Source organism: Bos indicus, chromosome 24 (genome assembly GCF_029378745.1).
Source record: "Bos indicus isolate NIAB-ARS_2022 breed Sahiwal x Tharparkar chromosome 24, NIAB-ARS_B.indTharparkar_mat_pri_1.0, whole genome shotgun sequence".
In the NCBI taxonomy this organism is placed as follows: Eukaryota; Metazoa; Chordata; class Mammalia; order Artiodactyla; family Bovidae; genus Bos; species Bos indicus.
In genome coordinates, this window is record NC_091783.1 from 57,507,366 (window position 1) to 57,523,609 (window position 16,244).

The 16,244-nt window shown below is 44.8% G+C and overlaps 1 long non-coding RNA gene across 1 annotated transcript in view; it reads left to right on the forward strand.

The window, feature by feature from the left end:
* LOC139179324 (uncharacterized) overlaps nt 1-8,084 on the forward strand; it is a 65,731-nt gene extending 57,647 nt beyond the window's left edge. Inside the window, exon 4 of the long non-coding RNA XR_011563701.1 lies at nt 3,704-8,084. This is a non-coding gene — a long non-coding RNA (uncharacterized lncRNA). The remainder of the gene's footprint in view (nt 1-3,703) is intronic.
* Nucleotides 8,085-16,244: the final 8,160 nt, after the last annotated feature.

Genomic DNA, 16,244 nt, shown 5'->3' on the forward strand with positions numbered 1-16,244 from the left:
CTGCTTATTTAACTTCTATGCAGAGTACATCATGAGAAACGCTGGACTGGAAGAAAAACAAGCTGGAATCAAGATTGCTGGGAGAAATATCAATCACCTACCTCAGATATGCAGATGACACCACCCTTATGGCAGAAAATGAAGAGGAACTCAAAAGCCTCTTGATGAAAGTGAAAGTGGAGAGTGAAAAAGTTGGCTTAAAGCTCAACATTCAGAAAATGAAGATCATGGCATCCGGTCCCACCACTTCATGGGAAATAGATGGGGAAACAGTGGAAATAGTGTCAGACTTTATTTTTCTGGGCTCCAAAATCACTACAGATGGTGACTGCAGCCATGAAATTAAAAGACGCTTACTCCTTGGAAGGAAAGTTATGACCAACCTAGATAGCATATTCAAAAGCAGAGACATTACTTTGCCAACAAAGGTTCGTCTAGTCAAGGCTATGGTTTTTCCAGTGGTCATGTATGGATGTGAGAGTTGGACTGTGAAGAAGGCTGAGCGCCAAAGAATTGATGCTTTTGAACTGTGGTGTTGGAGAAGACTCTTGAGAGTCCCTTGGACTGCAAGGAGATCCAACCAGTCCATTGTGAAGGAGATCAGCCCTGGGAGTTCTTTGGAAGGAATGATGCTAAAGCTGAAACTCCAGTACTCTGGCCACCTCATGCGAAGAGTTGACTCATTGGAAAAGCTCTGAGGCTGGGAGGGATTGGGGGCAGGAGGAGAAGGGGACGACAGGATGAGATGGCTGTATGGCATCACTGACTCGATGGACGTGAGTCTGAGTGAACTCTGGGAGTTGGTGCTGGACAGGGAGGCCTGGCGTGCTGCAATTCATGGGGTCGCAAAGAGTCGGACACGACTGAGCGACTGATCTGATCTGATTTGACATTATAATATAATAATGTTACATTAGTTCCAAGTGTATAGGTAATGATTTGTATATATTGTGAAACAGAACCAAGTAAGTCTAGTTAACACCCATCACCACAGGCAGTTACAATGTTTTTCCTGTGATGAGAACTTTCAAGATCTACTCTTTAAACTTTAAGAAAAATATTTACTTGTTTATTTGGCCGTGTCAAATAATATGTAGGTATTTACTTGGCTGTGTTGGGTCAGACTCTCTAGTTGGGGCACTCGGGCTTTGGGTTGGTCCGTGGCGTGTGGGATCTCACTTCCCCAACCAGGGATTGGATGTGCGTCCCCAGCACTGCAAAGTGGATTCTTAACCACTAGACCACCTTGGAAGCCCTGCTTATCGGTTAATTTAATTAACCAGAGTGACAAAGAGTCAGACAGGACTGAGCACCCACGCACGCAAATTTTGAAACTGTTGAAGAATTCTTGATTGCAGATGTGGTCTCATGTTGTAAATTGGTGAAAAATGGGAGAGAAAGCAAGAAATATAATCAGCGAAGAGTCTGGTCGTCTCCTCCAAGGGTCAGGACGCGCGTGTTGCGTCCTTGTGGCGTCAGTTTGCGTGTGCGTGCGTGCGTGCGTGTGCACGTGTGCGCTTCTTACACTAGGATCCTTGAGATATTGATAAAATCCCTTCAAAATGAACTTCTAGCAGCCAAAATAAAAAAATTTTCAAGTCAAAAGCTGAAGGCCATAATTTCCAGGCATAATAGAGTACATTTTGTTTTTATTTTATTTTATAAAAATGATGACATCATAAATTTTACAATATTTTTCATTTTACTATCTCAAAACACACTTTATAATCATAAGCTAAGTAATCTTAAAACTACCTCTATATGGCATTCTTATAATCTGTATTCTGTGCAGAAGAATGGAACGTAGAGTGATTACATGATCCATATATTTAAGTAGGAGCCAGGAGTCTTGGCTCTTAGTCTCCAATTTTTACCTAATCATTGGAACAGTTTTTGAGCTTAAAAAAAAGGCAAAAAAGCCTCTCAAATAACCTTTTTGGGCCAATTATTTATTTCAGAACAATTTGGTCTTTAAAAGAAATCTAGCATTTCCTTCTCTTTATTAAAAACTGTTGTCATGGAAATATTTCAGTTCCCTATGTCCTCTAATAGCCCACATCTGAACAGGTCATAAACAAGAAGATTGACTGAGACCCAACAAAGCCTTTTAGGTTTGTCACAGGCTGCATTACAGAACTTTCCCAAAGTCCATTTCCCGGATAAGGTGACAATAAAAGAAATGCTTAAGGCGTGATTATTCTGTATAACCGTGGCTTCTTATCCTAGCCGTTTCAGCTCCTCCCTCCTTCTACACCAAATACACTAAATCCATTACTCTTTCCCATGCAGAAGTCTTGTGCTTTGTTTTATTTTGATCAGCTAATACAAATGAAGTTCTGTTTACTAAAAGTCTCATGGTGCCTCTTGGAGACAGTTTACCTTCAACATTGGGAACTGATGATATTTTCCAGGGCGTTTGGGTTTGTTTTTTTCTTTTTAATCAAAAGATTTCATTAACTGGTACAGTCATTCATTTCATTCTGGCTGGTGAATCTGATCAGTATATGATTTTATATTAACAACAAAAACACTGCCTCAGTATAGGAGCTAAACATCAGATTCTGTGAATTTGTTTAAACACAGCGGATGCCAGAGTGATCAGGGAATTCAGCTGGGAGCAGGAAGGTTCTACATCCCAAATGGATGAGATGAGAGAGATTGAAGGTGCCATCTTAACTCGTGCCTGGATCCATGACACCTGCATCTTGCTTTATTTCTTTCTAATAACAAGTTCCTCCTGGATCCTGGGCTAATTTGGCACGTATCTTTTTGCAAAACTGGAGAAAATAAGAAAGGAATTTTGTTTTGAGATGTCCACACGCATCCTGGAACCAGATGACATGGGGCTGGGAGTGGGGTGGGATAAGCGTGGAAAGGACGAAATTGGCTTCTGAGACCATGAAGGTAGGAAATGCATCAGGGTGCTACCTATAGCCCCATGCTTATTTATGTGGGCAGAAATGATACTCCTACCTGCAGGCACACAGGTGTGTGTGCACAGAGCCGGTTCAGAGGCCCTGGAGCAAAATATGAAAAGGATTGTGTTTATGTTTTAAGAGAGAGACCGAGATGGTTTGTCTAGACTTGCAGCATTCGTAATAACATGATAAATCATTCATAAAATGTCCTTTATAATGCTGGAGCTGAAGGGCAAGAACAAATAGCTTATCACGCTGCGTCAGATTGCTGCCAACCAAGCCCATATCCTGACAGTGGCTTGAGGGGGCTGTGTCATGGGACGCTGAAATTGACCTCCTGGTGTAAAATTCCAAAGGCTGACGGGCCTTAGTGAAGACAGCCCCCTTCCCAGAGGTTGCAGCTTTGCTGTGAGGATGGACTGTACGAGCCCTCCTTGAACCTGTCATCCACTGACTTAACCTTGTCTTGAATTCACTGTCCTTCTCAGGCTGTATCACTTCAGGGGCCAACCTTCCCAAGCTTGCTGTTCATGGTGTTAGGTCTAAAATCACCTCTGCTAAATTTCAGAGGGTGTTTTCTTGTCTGGATGTTCCAGAATGTAATGGACAGGCTGGGCCTGCTGGAAAGGATCAGTGGGTAAAAGAAGGGAGGGCGTGAGGTCCAGGCCCATGTGTGTGACTGATCCATACAGTCAGAGCAGTGGCAGCAGGATGCAGCTGGGTTGGGGTGATGTCTCTAGGTGTGGTCGTGGACCACCTTTTGGATGGCTTCTGTTTTCTCCTAGAACCCGGAATCAAAGTCATCCACCGAAAGTGAGGGAGTGGAAGAGGCGTCAGGAATACGAGGGCACAGCTGAGCTGGGGACGATGAATTTACTCACACTCACAGTGGGCAGAAACTTGTGGGCTTCATTACTTTCGCCAGTGCTTTTCAACTACCCAGGCACTGGCTGGGATAAAACAGAAACCACAGAAGACGGGAAAACACAACTGGGGAGTAACTGCAAGAGCAGGACTGAAATGAGAGACTGGAATTTTTAAAAAATTTATTTAATTGGAGGATAATTACAGTACTGTGGTGTTTTTGCCATACGTCATCATGTATGCACAGGTGCACGTGTCCCCCCATCCTGAACGCCCCTCCCACCTCCCTCCACACCCCATCCCCCTGGGTTGTCCCAGAGCACTGGCTTTGAGTGCCCTGTTCATGCATCGAACTGGTCATCTATTTTACATATGGTAATATACATGTTTCAATGCTATTCTCTCAAATCATTCCACCCTCACCTTCTCCCACAGAGTCCAAAAGTCTGTTCTTTACATCTGTGGAGAGACTGGAATTTAAGTTAGACCAGGATGGTGGTGCAATGACTCTCAAGAGGTCTCAGAAGACGGCAGAAAGGATAATGGTCTTGATTATGATGACAAAGGACATGGGAGACTTCCCATGGGGACATGGGGTGTGAGTCTGTGATCAGAGTTGGCCTTTAAACCACCCATTTTTGAGGTTGGAGCAGTTTGGATGTTGACAAGGTCTAGGAGAGAAGAGGAAAAGGCCATTAGAAATGAGGAGGTCAAGTGCCTGAGAAGCCAGGCAGTTGGAGGGACATCACTGCATCTGTTTAGTGTGTCCCAGGCATCGAGGTGGATGGAATAAAGGTGAACCAGGCACCCAAGTCTTCACTCAGCTCAGGCACGTGGAGGGAGGGGTCAGACCCGAGGAGGCAGCAACAGGAAGGAAGGCGGCATGATGCCACAAGCCTCAGAGAAGTGCTTTACAGTATCAAATGGAAACTTTAATGATAAGCTAAAGAATATAATGTATTCTTAATGTGTTGCTGTTTTAACATAGGGTAGCCAATGCTATAAAATAGTAGAAGATTTCTGATTATTTTATAAAGAACTTGAGTTTACACAATTAGGAGAAAGTTCTGTTCTTGTAAGAGCATAGGAGCTTTGTTTGCTTTATATTAAGTGGAGTTGAGGCTTCATGGAGCAGATCCTGGGGATCAGGCAGAGTGAGTGTCCATTAGGGAGCAGGGCTTACTGGAACTATCTATCAGAAGGTAGCAAGGCCATTTCCCCAGGCTCTGTTTCAGCCACGAAAAGCAGAACATTCCTTCCCTGTGATCTAAAATATTTGGTTCTAGGAGAAAGGAAAAGAGAAGAAGAGAAATTATTTCTGTGACCTTCCATGAGTAGTTAGCAAGAATGATCTCAGAAGTCTTTCTGCTGAGACAGGTGGGGAAGAGTGGTTCAGATAATCTGAGTTTCTTCACCATCACCACCTTCGGATGCCCAGAAAGGTTGCTTTCACTTGGATGCCTCGCTCGTCTCGGTAAATGCTAAGACTGGGCAGGCAGCCAGCGTGTACAAGGCTTGCTGCTTGTCCCCAAGTGCTTCTGAGGTCATTAGCCTCCGTTCAATAAGTAACACCCGCCCTTCCCTCCCAGATTTCCATTACGGCTGGCCCAGGAGAATTCCACAGAGGCATCCACACTCTCTGGGGGCCAAGGGAGAGCTCTCTGGGTGTGAAACATAACACCCAAAGCTGTTTTGTCCTAGTACAGGCGTGAGTCCTGGTGATTTTGTTCCACCTTTACAGTTCAGAATTCACCTTCCAAACTCCTGCTTTGTTGCCAGGTGACAGGCTTCAAACTCCCTGAAAAATCTAGCAGGTGAAGTGGGGAAACCAGAAGCAGACTATGGTGCAATCCAAACATGAATTCAATACATTGTCCTGAGTTCTTGGATGTGAAGTTTTAAGAAATGTTCTTACAGCTGATACTCCAGAGAAGAAGGCTTCCGATATCTACTGTCTTCCGTAGTTTGCAGACTTTTGAAATTTGGACATACTTTGAGACTGTCTCTTCCCGTTCTTAAAGATGCGTGGGCCTCTCTGTCATTGCACGTTCAATGACCGCATTTCATCTGGGCTCCTTCCCTGCTCTCATACCACATGAGACGATGCTGTCGACTACTCCACTCCATCCCCCGCGCCCCCCTTACACTGTGCTGGGACAGTGACTCAGGCTGGACCTACCCTGGTTTGACGAACAGCTTGGGCTGCAGGCAGTCTTCTCATTTATTATACAGAAAGAGCCAGGCTGCAGAATGAAGCCAAGTACAGACAAGCAGAGTCAAGTGCCAGAACCCTTATGATATTCTCTGTACTTCTAGAGTCAAACATATTTTCCTATTTGCATCTAAATGGCATCCTAGGATAAACATGGTTCTGCACTTTGCTTTTTCTTTTAATTAAACAATATAACCTCGAGCTACTTCATATCTGTATACAGAGAGCATCCTCATTTATTTTTACAACTACATCATCCTTCATTGTGTGGATCAGTAATTGATTCCACCACTTCTCTATTGATGGACATCTGGGGTTATTTCCAACCTTCTGATATTTCAAATGCATTTCACTTCATATTTTGCCAATGCTGTCCATCTTAGAAGTAGGCTGGATTAATGTTACCAGTGGAATTTTTGTCAGATACGAACACAGTCTTCTCCACAGAGATTGTTTGGCATTCTCACCAGCAACATGGGAGAATTTTGCTTCTCCACAATCCTGCTCACAGAGTATGTGGTCAAACCTTTGGTCTTTTGCTTTTCAGTATTTCAATCCTGTTCTCTCAAGTTTTGCCGTCCATGGCAAGCAAAGCAGCTGCTTACCAACATCCATCATATAGACTTGATAAGACTGGGAAACAGTCACTGGGATATATCCTAGAGATGCTGGTGAGTGGAATCCAGAGTAAGTGGAAGAGTCATCTGTTGGGGATTAAATCATGACATAACCGGTGACACGGAAAGAACAGGCCACAGCACTGGAAGGAGGAGGGGTAGAGGTGGGAGAAGGGACGACAGCGAGCAGTCTGGGGACTGCATTTGGAGGTGAGAGGTGGGAAAACTGAGAAAGCCTAGGATGATTACCCACTGCTGTTAGCTGTGTGGGTTGGTTTGGTTTATCTCCATCGCTAACAAGTAAAGCGAAGCCACTAGTAATTCAAGAGGACTTCCAGTATGCGAAACCACCTTTCTCTTTTCCATTCTTTGAGGAATCATCCCAAGGCCCCCTCCCTGCCACTCCATCCCTTCTCTAGCACACAGGTGAAAGTTCTCTCAACATTGCTAAGGAGGGACTTCCCTGGTGGTCCAGTGTTTAAGAAACTGCCTGCCAATGCCAGGAATGCAGGTTCGATCCTCGGTCCAGGAAGACTCCACATGCCAGGGAGTAACTAAGCCTGTGCACCACAACTGCTGAAGCCCTCGTGGCCTAGAGCCCGTGGCCGAGAGAAGCTCCCCCTCCCTGCAACCAGAGAAAGCCCGGGGGCAGCAAGAGGACCCAGTTCAGCCAAAAATAAAGAAAGAGAGAAGAGAAACAAACCCTTGTGAGGCAAAGCTTTACAACTTAGTTGTTTACTGACTGCCCCAATCTTTCCCATTTTTAATACAAATAACGAAAGCAGAGAAAGTCATTTTAGAAGCATATTTTTAAAATTTATCAGTGGGGTAAAGGAGTTCCAAAAGGAAAAGACGTATTTCACCCTTTAAGTGGAGACTTTTCAGGTCACTTGGATTATTATTTATTTAAAAAAATCAATAAACGTGTCAAAATTGTTAATTAGAGCACCTGTTTCAGAACTTTTAACACAGAGTAAAAAAGACATAATTTATTGCTTCTGGCAAATGAAAATGCAGTGTGATGAGGGGTAAAAAAAAATCACCCCCTTTCTACCAAAAAAAATGGACACAAATAATTGAGCATTTGTGGCGTCCAGAAAAAATGCAGACTGAAATTTACTACCACACTTCTTGTGGTTGGCTGAAAAATGGGTTTCAAAAATATCTAGGTCCTAATCCTTGGAACCTGTGATGTTACCTTACCCAGCAACAGAGTGTATACGCATAATTAAATTAAAGATTTTAAGATGGGGCTTTCCTGGTGGCTCAGGTAGTAAAGAATCGGCCTTCAGTATGGGAGACCCGGGTTCCATCCTTAGGTTGGGAAGAGCCCCTAGAGAAAGGAATGGCTACCCACTACGTTACTCTTGCCTGGAGAATTTCATAGACAGAGGTGTCTGCCGGGATACAGTCCACGGGGTCCCGAAGAGTAGGGCACGACTGAGTAACACTTTTTAACAATTATCCTGGACTATCTGGGTGGGACCTAAATGAGGTCACTACTGTCCTCATAAGAAGGGGGCAGGGAGCGACTGGATAACAGGAAGAAGGAGGAGGCGGGGGAAGGGGAGGGAAAGTGAGGGGAGAAGAAGGTGATGTAATGACCTCAAACAAGAGACACAGATCTGAAGAAAGAGGGAAGGGCTAAGAGCAGAGAAATGTAAGGAATGTGGCTCTAGACGCCAACCCATTCCCCACCCTACTGGCCCCCCGCCTCTGGAGAGGGTGCCAACACGTTGATTTCAGCCCAGTGATGCTGATTCCAGACGTCTGGCCTCCAGAACTGTAAAAGAACACATTTCTATTGTTTTATGCCATCGAAATCTATTGTAGTGGCCATAGGAAAGTAATTAACACACTTCGAAACTTCTAGGAAAGAATTTGGTGTTTGATTTTAAAGCTTACTAAGTCAATGGGAAGGGAATCAGAATGTAAAGGCATTATTTAAAAGAACAAATAGGACTCTGCCTCTTTTACGTAGAAAAACATAACAGCATTAACTTTCAAGTGCCTGTCTACTAAATAAGGTCATTAGAGCTTCCACAGCTAGCTTACAGGGTCTAATTACCCTGAAGAGTCTTCCTGCTGTAAATTATCTTGGCTTCTAAAATGTATTGTTAGACTTACAGTAAGTAACAAATTAAAGCCTGGAGGTTCCATATACCAGTCAGCCTTGGCTTGATAATAATGTGTAGCAAAAATCTCAAAACTTCAGTGGCTAAAACAATAAATCTATCTCTAGTTCACGACACTGCATGCTGGCAGGTGTAAGTTGAGTGACCCCGCTCCAGGCTGGAGGTCAAGTTCAGGTCTGTTTCCTGTGCGTCCTTATGGGACCCAGGCTAGAGGACCGACTGTTCCCATGGTGTAGCTCGGGAGCACATAAGGAGTGGCAGAATTTGCAAAACCTCTATGGTCTCTGTTTTGAACTGGTCACAGAGCTACTTTGCTCATATTCTGTTGGAGTAAGTAAGTAAGTTACATGGTCAAGTGCATTATCATTGGGGCAGGGGCATTTACTCCTTGTGAAGGTGAGGAAGTGAATATTCCCTGATCAGTAATTCAGTGTTCCATGTCCCTCCATCCTGAAAAAGTTAGCTGAAACCAAAGAAAAATGCAGTAGTTCAGTTCAGTTCAGTCGCTCAGTCGTGTCTGATTCTTTGCGACCCCATGAATCACAGCACGCCAGGCCTCCCTGTCCAGCACCAACTCCCGGAGTTCACTCAGACTCATGTCCATCGAGTCAGTGATGCCATCCAGCCATCTCATCCTCTGTCATCCCCTTCTCCTCCTGCCCTCAATGCCTCCCAGCATCAGAGTCTTTTCCAATGAGTCAACTCTTCGCATGAGGTGGCCAGAGTACTGGAGTTTCAGCTTTAGCATCATTCCTTCCAAAGAACTCCCAGGGCTGATCTCCTTCACAATGGACTGGTTGGATCTCCTTGCAGTCCAAGGGACTCTCAAGAGTCTTCTCCAACACCACAGTTCAAAAGCATCAATTCTTTGGCGCTCAGCCTTCTTCACAGTCCAACTCTCACATCCATACATGACCACAGGAAAAACCATAGCCTTGACCAGACGAAACTTTGTTGGCAAAGTAATAGGTTGGTCATAACTTTCCTTCCAAGGAGTAAGCGTCTTTTAATTTCATGGCTGCAGTCACCATCTGTAGTGATTTTGGAGCCCAGAAAAAGAAAGTCTGACACTGTTTCCCCATCTATTTCCCATGAAGTGATAGGACCGGATGCCATGATCTTCATTTTCTGAATGTTGAGCTTTAAGCCAACTTTTTCACTCTCCACTTTCACTTTCATCAAGAGGCTTTTTCGTTCCTCTTCACTTTCTGCCATAAGGGTGGTGTCATCTGCATATCTGAAGTTATTGGTATTTCTCCCGGCAATCTTGATTCCAGTTTGTGTTTCTTCCAGTCCAGCGTTTCTCATGATGTACTCTGCATAGAAGTTAAATAAGCAGGGTAACAATATACAGCCTTGACGGACTCCTTTTCCTAAAGTAGCAAGTAAATGCTGTTCAACGCTGCAATTGAGAGGAGACTAATTTGAAGGGCCAGTGGGCGAATCTCAGACTTCTATATGAAACCAAAGCTCTCAAGAGAGTCTAGAGTGGTCCCAGGGTGGTAGCATGCGCTTAGCAGAAACAAACACAAAACCACTTTGCATTTCCATAGAAAAAGATTAACCAAATAAAATCACAACCAAATGAATTCACCTTAAACACACATAGAATGAAGTCACAGTGAGCAAGAGTCAGGAGAAGCCATGGAAGACATATTCCAAACTTTTAGACATTCCTTAGACAAATATAAAATAATTAGTTATGAGATATTCAGTTTAATGGAATAAAACTTGGAAACTCAAAATAAGAAACTATCAAGAACGAGGAGGCTGATTTGAAAAAAAAAAACCTAAGTAGAACTTCTGGACAGGAAAATTTTGATTGCTGAATAAAAAACTCAACTAATGGGTTCAACAGAAGATTAGACTCAATGAAACAGTTACTTGGCAAAGTGTAAGAGAGAGGGGAAGAAATGGGTCAGAGTGCAACACAAACAGACAAGGACATGGAGTACGTGATAGAGGTTAAGAGACATCCACGACAGAACGAGAAGGTCTACATCGGATTACCTGGAGTCCCGGAAGGACAGACACAGGATGCAGAAAGGGCAGTGCTTGAAGAGATGATCAGGGAGCATTTTCCAGAAAGGACAGAAGATTTAAACCCACAGTGCAAAGTATAATTAGGCAGGATAAATAAAAAGAATGTCACATAGAGACAAATAATAGAAAATTTAGAATACCAAGAATAAAGAGCAGCTACTGAGTCAAGAAGAGCCCCTAGAGAAGGAAAGGGCAACCCCTTCCAGTATTCTTGCCTGGGAAATCCCAAGGACAGAGGAGCCTGGCGGACTACAGTCCATGGGGTCGCAAAGAGTCAGACATGATTGAGCGACTAAACAACAAAAGATGAGGCAGATGACCTGCAAAGGAGCAATAATTACACTAACAGTTGCCCAATCATCGTTAACAAAGGAAGCCAGAAATCAGAAGAACAGTATCTTCGAAGTGCTGAGAATGAGACTACCATTTTTTCTTGGATAAGCCTATTGAGTGGTTTTTCTTAAGGGTGGTTCCATCTGCTCAATAACCCCTAAATAAATTCATTTACAAACCGACACTTCAGAGTGGTAGGGACGGTAAACCCAGTCACATTAAGAATATTTACCTCCTTCTACATTTCACAGTGGTTTAGAGTCTGCTTCTAATGTATGTTTCACTATTTTGCATGAACGAGGGTAGACATTTTCAGATAAACAGAAACTAAGTTTATCACCGATGAGACTTTTACTAAAGGAATTTAAAAGGATATCCTTAAAGAAGAAAATAATCTCAGAGGAATGACTAAGAAGTGAAAAAACCACAAAATATAGTGGTAAAGCTAAAAAAAAATGTGTACAAAAATATCTAATGTGGTTAAAAAAATGAACAGAACAAAATTGGATAGTAATACCATGGAAAGAGTTGATGATCAAAAGCAGTGCCTTAAAGTTTTTGTATTGTTCAGATAGGGGATTAAGATATTAGCTTTTGACTTGCCAAGCAAGGTATGTATGTAAGGTGTCCAAGGTAAACAGGAAAAGAACAGAAAGGTAGTGATTAACATCCCAACTAGGAGAGGGAAACAATACCATAAAAAAACAAGTAACAATAATAATAGCATAATTCAATAAAAAACATGCATTAAAATGTAAAAAAAAACACAGTAAAATGTGGAAACAAATCAAATATTTCAGAAATATTAATACATGGAAAAAGCCAGATAAAAAGCAGGTATATTGTCAGATTGGAGAAAATTGGTATTATGTTCCTCTACCGCAGAAATTTTATTATCTTTAGGGTGCTAGAATGAATAACATATAGGTATTCAAAATGTGTTTCTTAAAAAGCCTAGCTATTTGTAGAAAGTTTGAAGCATGTTTTATTATATAATCCTAAAAGCCTTAAATCTGTGAGATTCCTCTATATGTCAGTGAACATTGTTAAGTCCCAAGATGACATTGGGTTTTACAGGTACAGGGCCATCTTCAAAATGTCGGCTTCATGAGTTTTCTTTTTAAAGAAGACAAAATACCAAAAATTGAAGAGAAAAGAAATGCAGTGTTATTTACCTGAAACATGCAGATAAGTGACACTGTGTGTTATCCAGCTTGGGGAACTTCCCAGACTTGATGGAGATATACATAGCTTGCTAAGCCAACTCAGTGATTTGTAAAGAGGCTTTGCATTAAAATGTTCCCTATTTGTGACTACCCATTGTACCTTGTACTTTAAATTGTTCTTGCTAATTTTTCATTTCTGATGATCCAAGTAAAGAGCATTCACCAAACACCCACAATATCACATCTAAGATGTTAAAGGCAGCCTCCGAAGGGAACAAAATAAAACAAATTTCAGAGAAGGATCTCCAAGTTTGCTTCTATGTAATTGTTGGAAAGTGGAAAATAAAGTCGCTCAGTTGTTTCTGACTCTTTTTGACCCCATGAACCATAACCCACCACGATCCTCTGTCCATGGGATTTCTCAGGCAAGAGTACTGGAGTGGGTTGCCATTTCCTTCTCCAGGGGATCTTCCCGACCCAGCGATCGAACCCGGATCTCCTGCATTACAGGCAGACGCTTTGCCGTCTGAGCCACCAGGGAAGCCATATAATTGTTGGGTAGACGTGAAATCGATTGAAGAATGCACGGCAGTTTCACTTCGGGAAAGACTCTGGACGAATTTCTCTTAAGGTTTGTGTGCTCTGAACTACCCTCCTGCAAGAAGCTGGATGCTAATCTGAGACTTCAGAGAGGTAGGGGGTGGGTAAAACTGCTCCATGATACTAGTCACACAAAGTACATTTGTTTACATCCACAAAGGATTTAAGTATGTTTTTTAAAAATGTAATTTTCTCTAAACTGAAAAAGAAAAGATCAGGATCATGGAAAACAGGTAAAGAGTATCAGTCTAAGCCAGATATCTCTAGATGGTGCTGTGCCTTAATTAGAATCACCTGGGAGCTTCTAAAACTCCTGATGCACACTTAGTACCCCCGCATTACTAAACCAGAGTGTATGGGCGTGGAAGGTACACAGCAGTGGTTTTAGACATGTGCAGCCAAGTTTGGGAACCACTGGCCCGGGCTGCCATTCTCAACCTTCAGTTCAGTCGCTCAGTCGTGTCCGACTCTTTGCGACCCCATGGACTGCAGGCCTCCCTGTCCATCACCAACTCCTGGAGTTTACTCAAACTCATGTCCATTGAGTCAGTGATGCCATCCAACCATCTCATTCTCAACCTTACGGGGACATTAGCATCACCTGGAAAGCTCCTGAAACTACCACTGCCTGTACACCTACCCTGAACCAGTGAAACTGTAGCCCCTTAGGCCTGTCACTGGGTTCTTGATCATTTTAAAGCTCCTCAGATGATGACAACGTGTATCCAGGGTAGTGAACCACTAAATTGGGGGAAAGCTGGTACATAATTACACAAGGGATCAATTTTGGTTTTTTTATGGCATTCTTTTATGGCTCAGGGCTTCCCTGATACCTCAGTAAAGAATCCCCCTGCAATGCAGGAGACCCCAGTTCGATTCCTGGGTTGGAAAGATCCGCTGGAGAAGGGAAAGGCTGCTCACTCCAGTATTCTGGCCTGGAGAATTCCATGGACTGTATGGTCCATGGGGTCGCAAAGAGTTGGACGTGACTGAATGACTTTCACTTTATGACTCAGGGCCATAAAATGAGTCCTGAGTTTCCTGGTAGCCAAAGTAACTAGAAAAACTACATAGTTGAAATAATTCTTGTCTCCATCCATCCTGCAAAAGCTTACCAGTTCCTTGGAAGAAACCAGGCTTTTCCTCCTAGGTCTGAAATAAATATCTTGTTTGAGTCTTCTTACAGGAAACACTAAATGGTAAAGATCACAGTTTTATCAACACCTCTACAGCACATGACGTGAGGCAAGCTTCATGCTGTAGTTTCTCATAGTATGCCTTAGGGAAAGCCCAGGGCGTGACCCCAAAGTGCAGGCAGGTGCAGACTGCTGTGGTGGGGGCGTGGGCACAGAACCCTGGAGACAGGGCAGGGGGAGGAAGCAGGATACACCCCTGGAGTTCCCAGATGATAGAGCCTCACCTCGAGATAAAGTCCAGAACCGTACACTGCCTGCCAGTAAAGAGCCTGCCTACAATGCAGGAGACCTGGGTTCCATACCTGGGTCAGGAAGATCCCCTGGAGAAGGGGATGGCAGCCCGCTCCAGTATTCTTGCCTGGGAAATCCCATGGACAGAGGAGCCTGGTGGGCTACAGTCCACGGGGTTGCAAAGCATCCGAGGCGACTGCGCGACTACCACTTCAATACAAGGTGTGGGAAGGGTGTCCTGTGTAATTAGAAATTACAAGTTTCTATTTAAAATCTGAAAAAAGATTACCTTTCCCCTCATAGAAAAAACCATACAAAACTTGACGAAGACCTGGCTAGCGAGGATAAAGGAGCGTTAACTCCTGTAGAAATCACAGGCTTGTTGAAGAGCACGTGGGGATTCCGTGTGGGCCTGTGTGTGTGTGTGTTTGCAAATCTTTATGAAAAGAAAAATAATGTAGATCTGAAAAGGTCAAAAAACTTTGGCCTGGACAGAAGGTACAGAGAATGGTCTTTTTAACTGTTCCTCCATAAATGTGATTTTTTTTTTTCTCGGTTGGGCTTCTGTGGCATCTCAGGCCTGTGATTTACTGGCTCACATGTGGGGAGAAGGCTTCTGAGCATGGTGTTGACGCCAAGGGGCTTTGTCTGGAAAGAAAATCCAGCGTTCGCACAACTTTAAGCCACAGCCATGTTGTCGGGAGGCAAAGGAAAGCTTCCATTAGGACGGGTGTTTCCCTTCGTTTGAAAACGAGCTAGATACTTAGAACAGGAGCAGCAGTCGGGCTCGGTTGCAGGGAGGCTTTGGGACCACGTGATTTCTTTCTGAAACAACTGACTTGAATGAAAATCCTAAAGGCACCCTGTGAATACCAAAGAGGGCACTTTGATGTTTTCTTTTCAAAGGCAAATAGCATGTTCTACTTTTGTTTCCTTTCTGAACCCACAACTGTACTTAACCACGAAATGTAAGGACAGGCTTCCTGAAAAAGTCGAGTGACTAATTTCTCTCTTTAGTCTCTGGCGTTCCTATACATCTGATGGATTAAATGAACTGCTTGCTGGAGAAACAGTAGCCGGGACGTGGGAAGAACCCCACCGTGGCTAATACGACGTCTTAATAGCTTGCCTCTGCAGAGGATAACCTTAAACTTGAGTCTGCGATTTCACGTTGCGGATCACGAAAAGAGTGGCCTTTGGCTCAAAGAGCCACGCTGTCGGTTTTCTAGGGGGTGGGCGTGTACTCAGAGCGGGCGCCGGGTCGGTTTTGTTCCAGGCAAGGTTGACGCAGGCAGTGGCGACTCGCGGCCACGCCGGGGCAGCCTCTCCCCGGCCGCGCGGCCCGGCTCCGGGGCGCCCACAAAGCCGCCAAGTTGGGCTTGCCGGGGTTTGCCAAGAATTTAAAGGTGTCCAGAAACATCCATCTTCTCGCCCCCAACCCCCTTTAACAATCACGGCGGGCCCAGGGTTCTTCGTAGAAAGACCTCGGGGAAGACAAATGGGACTTTCTTGTAGAAAATGCCTCCAGCGCCCCCAAATGCCCAGCTCGCCCGCTCCCCCAAAGCGGAGAGGAGGGTGGGTCTGGTCCCAGGGCCGAGCGCCCGCGCTCCTCGGAGACCCGCCCCGCGGCCGGGGGCGCCAGTGGGGAGCCGGGGTGGGCGTGGGGGGGCGAACCCCGCCAGCCCCGCGGCCCGCCCCCCAGCCCGGCCTGTGATTGGCTTGGGGGGCGCGTATGCCCGCCCCGGGGAGGCGGGGAGGGTCCCCTCCGGGCGCCGGGGCGGGAGGGGGCGGGGGAGGGGGCGGGGAGAGCGGGGGCCGGGAGGGAGCGGGCGCGGGGGCGGGCGCGCCGGCTTCCAGAGCCCGGGGAGCGGGCTGGGCGAGGGGCGGAGAGCGGCGGGCGCGCGGGAGGAGGGAAGCCCAGGGGCGCCG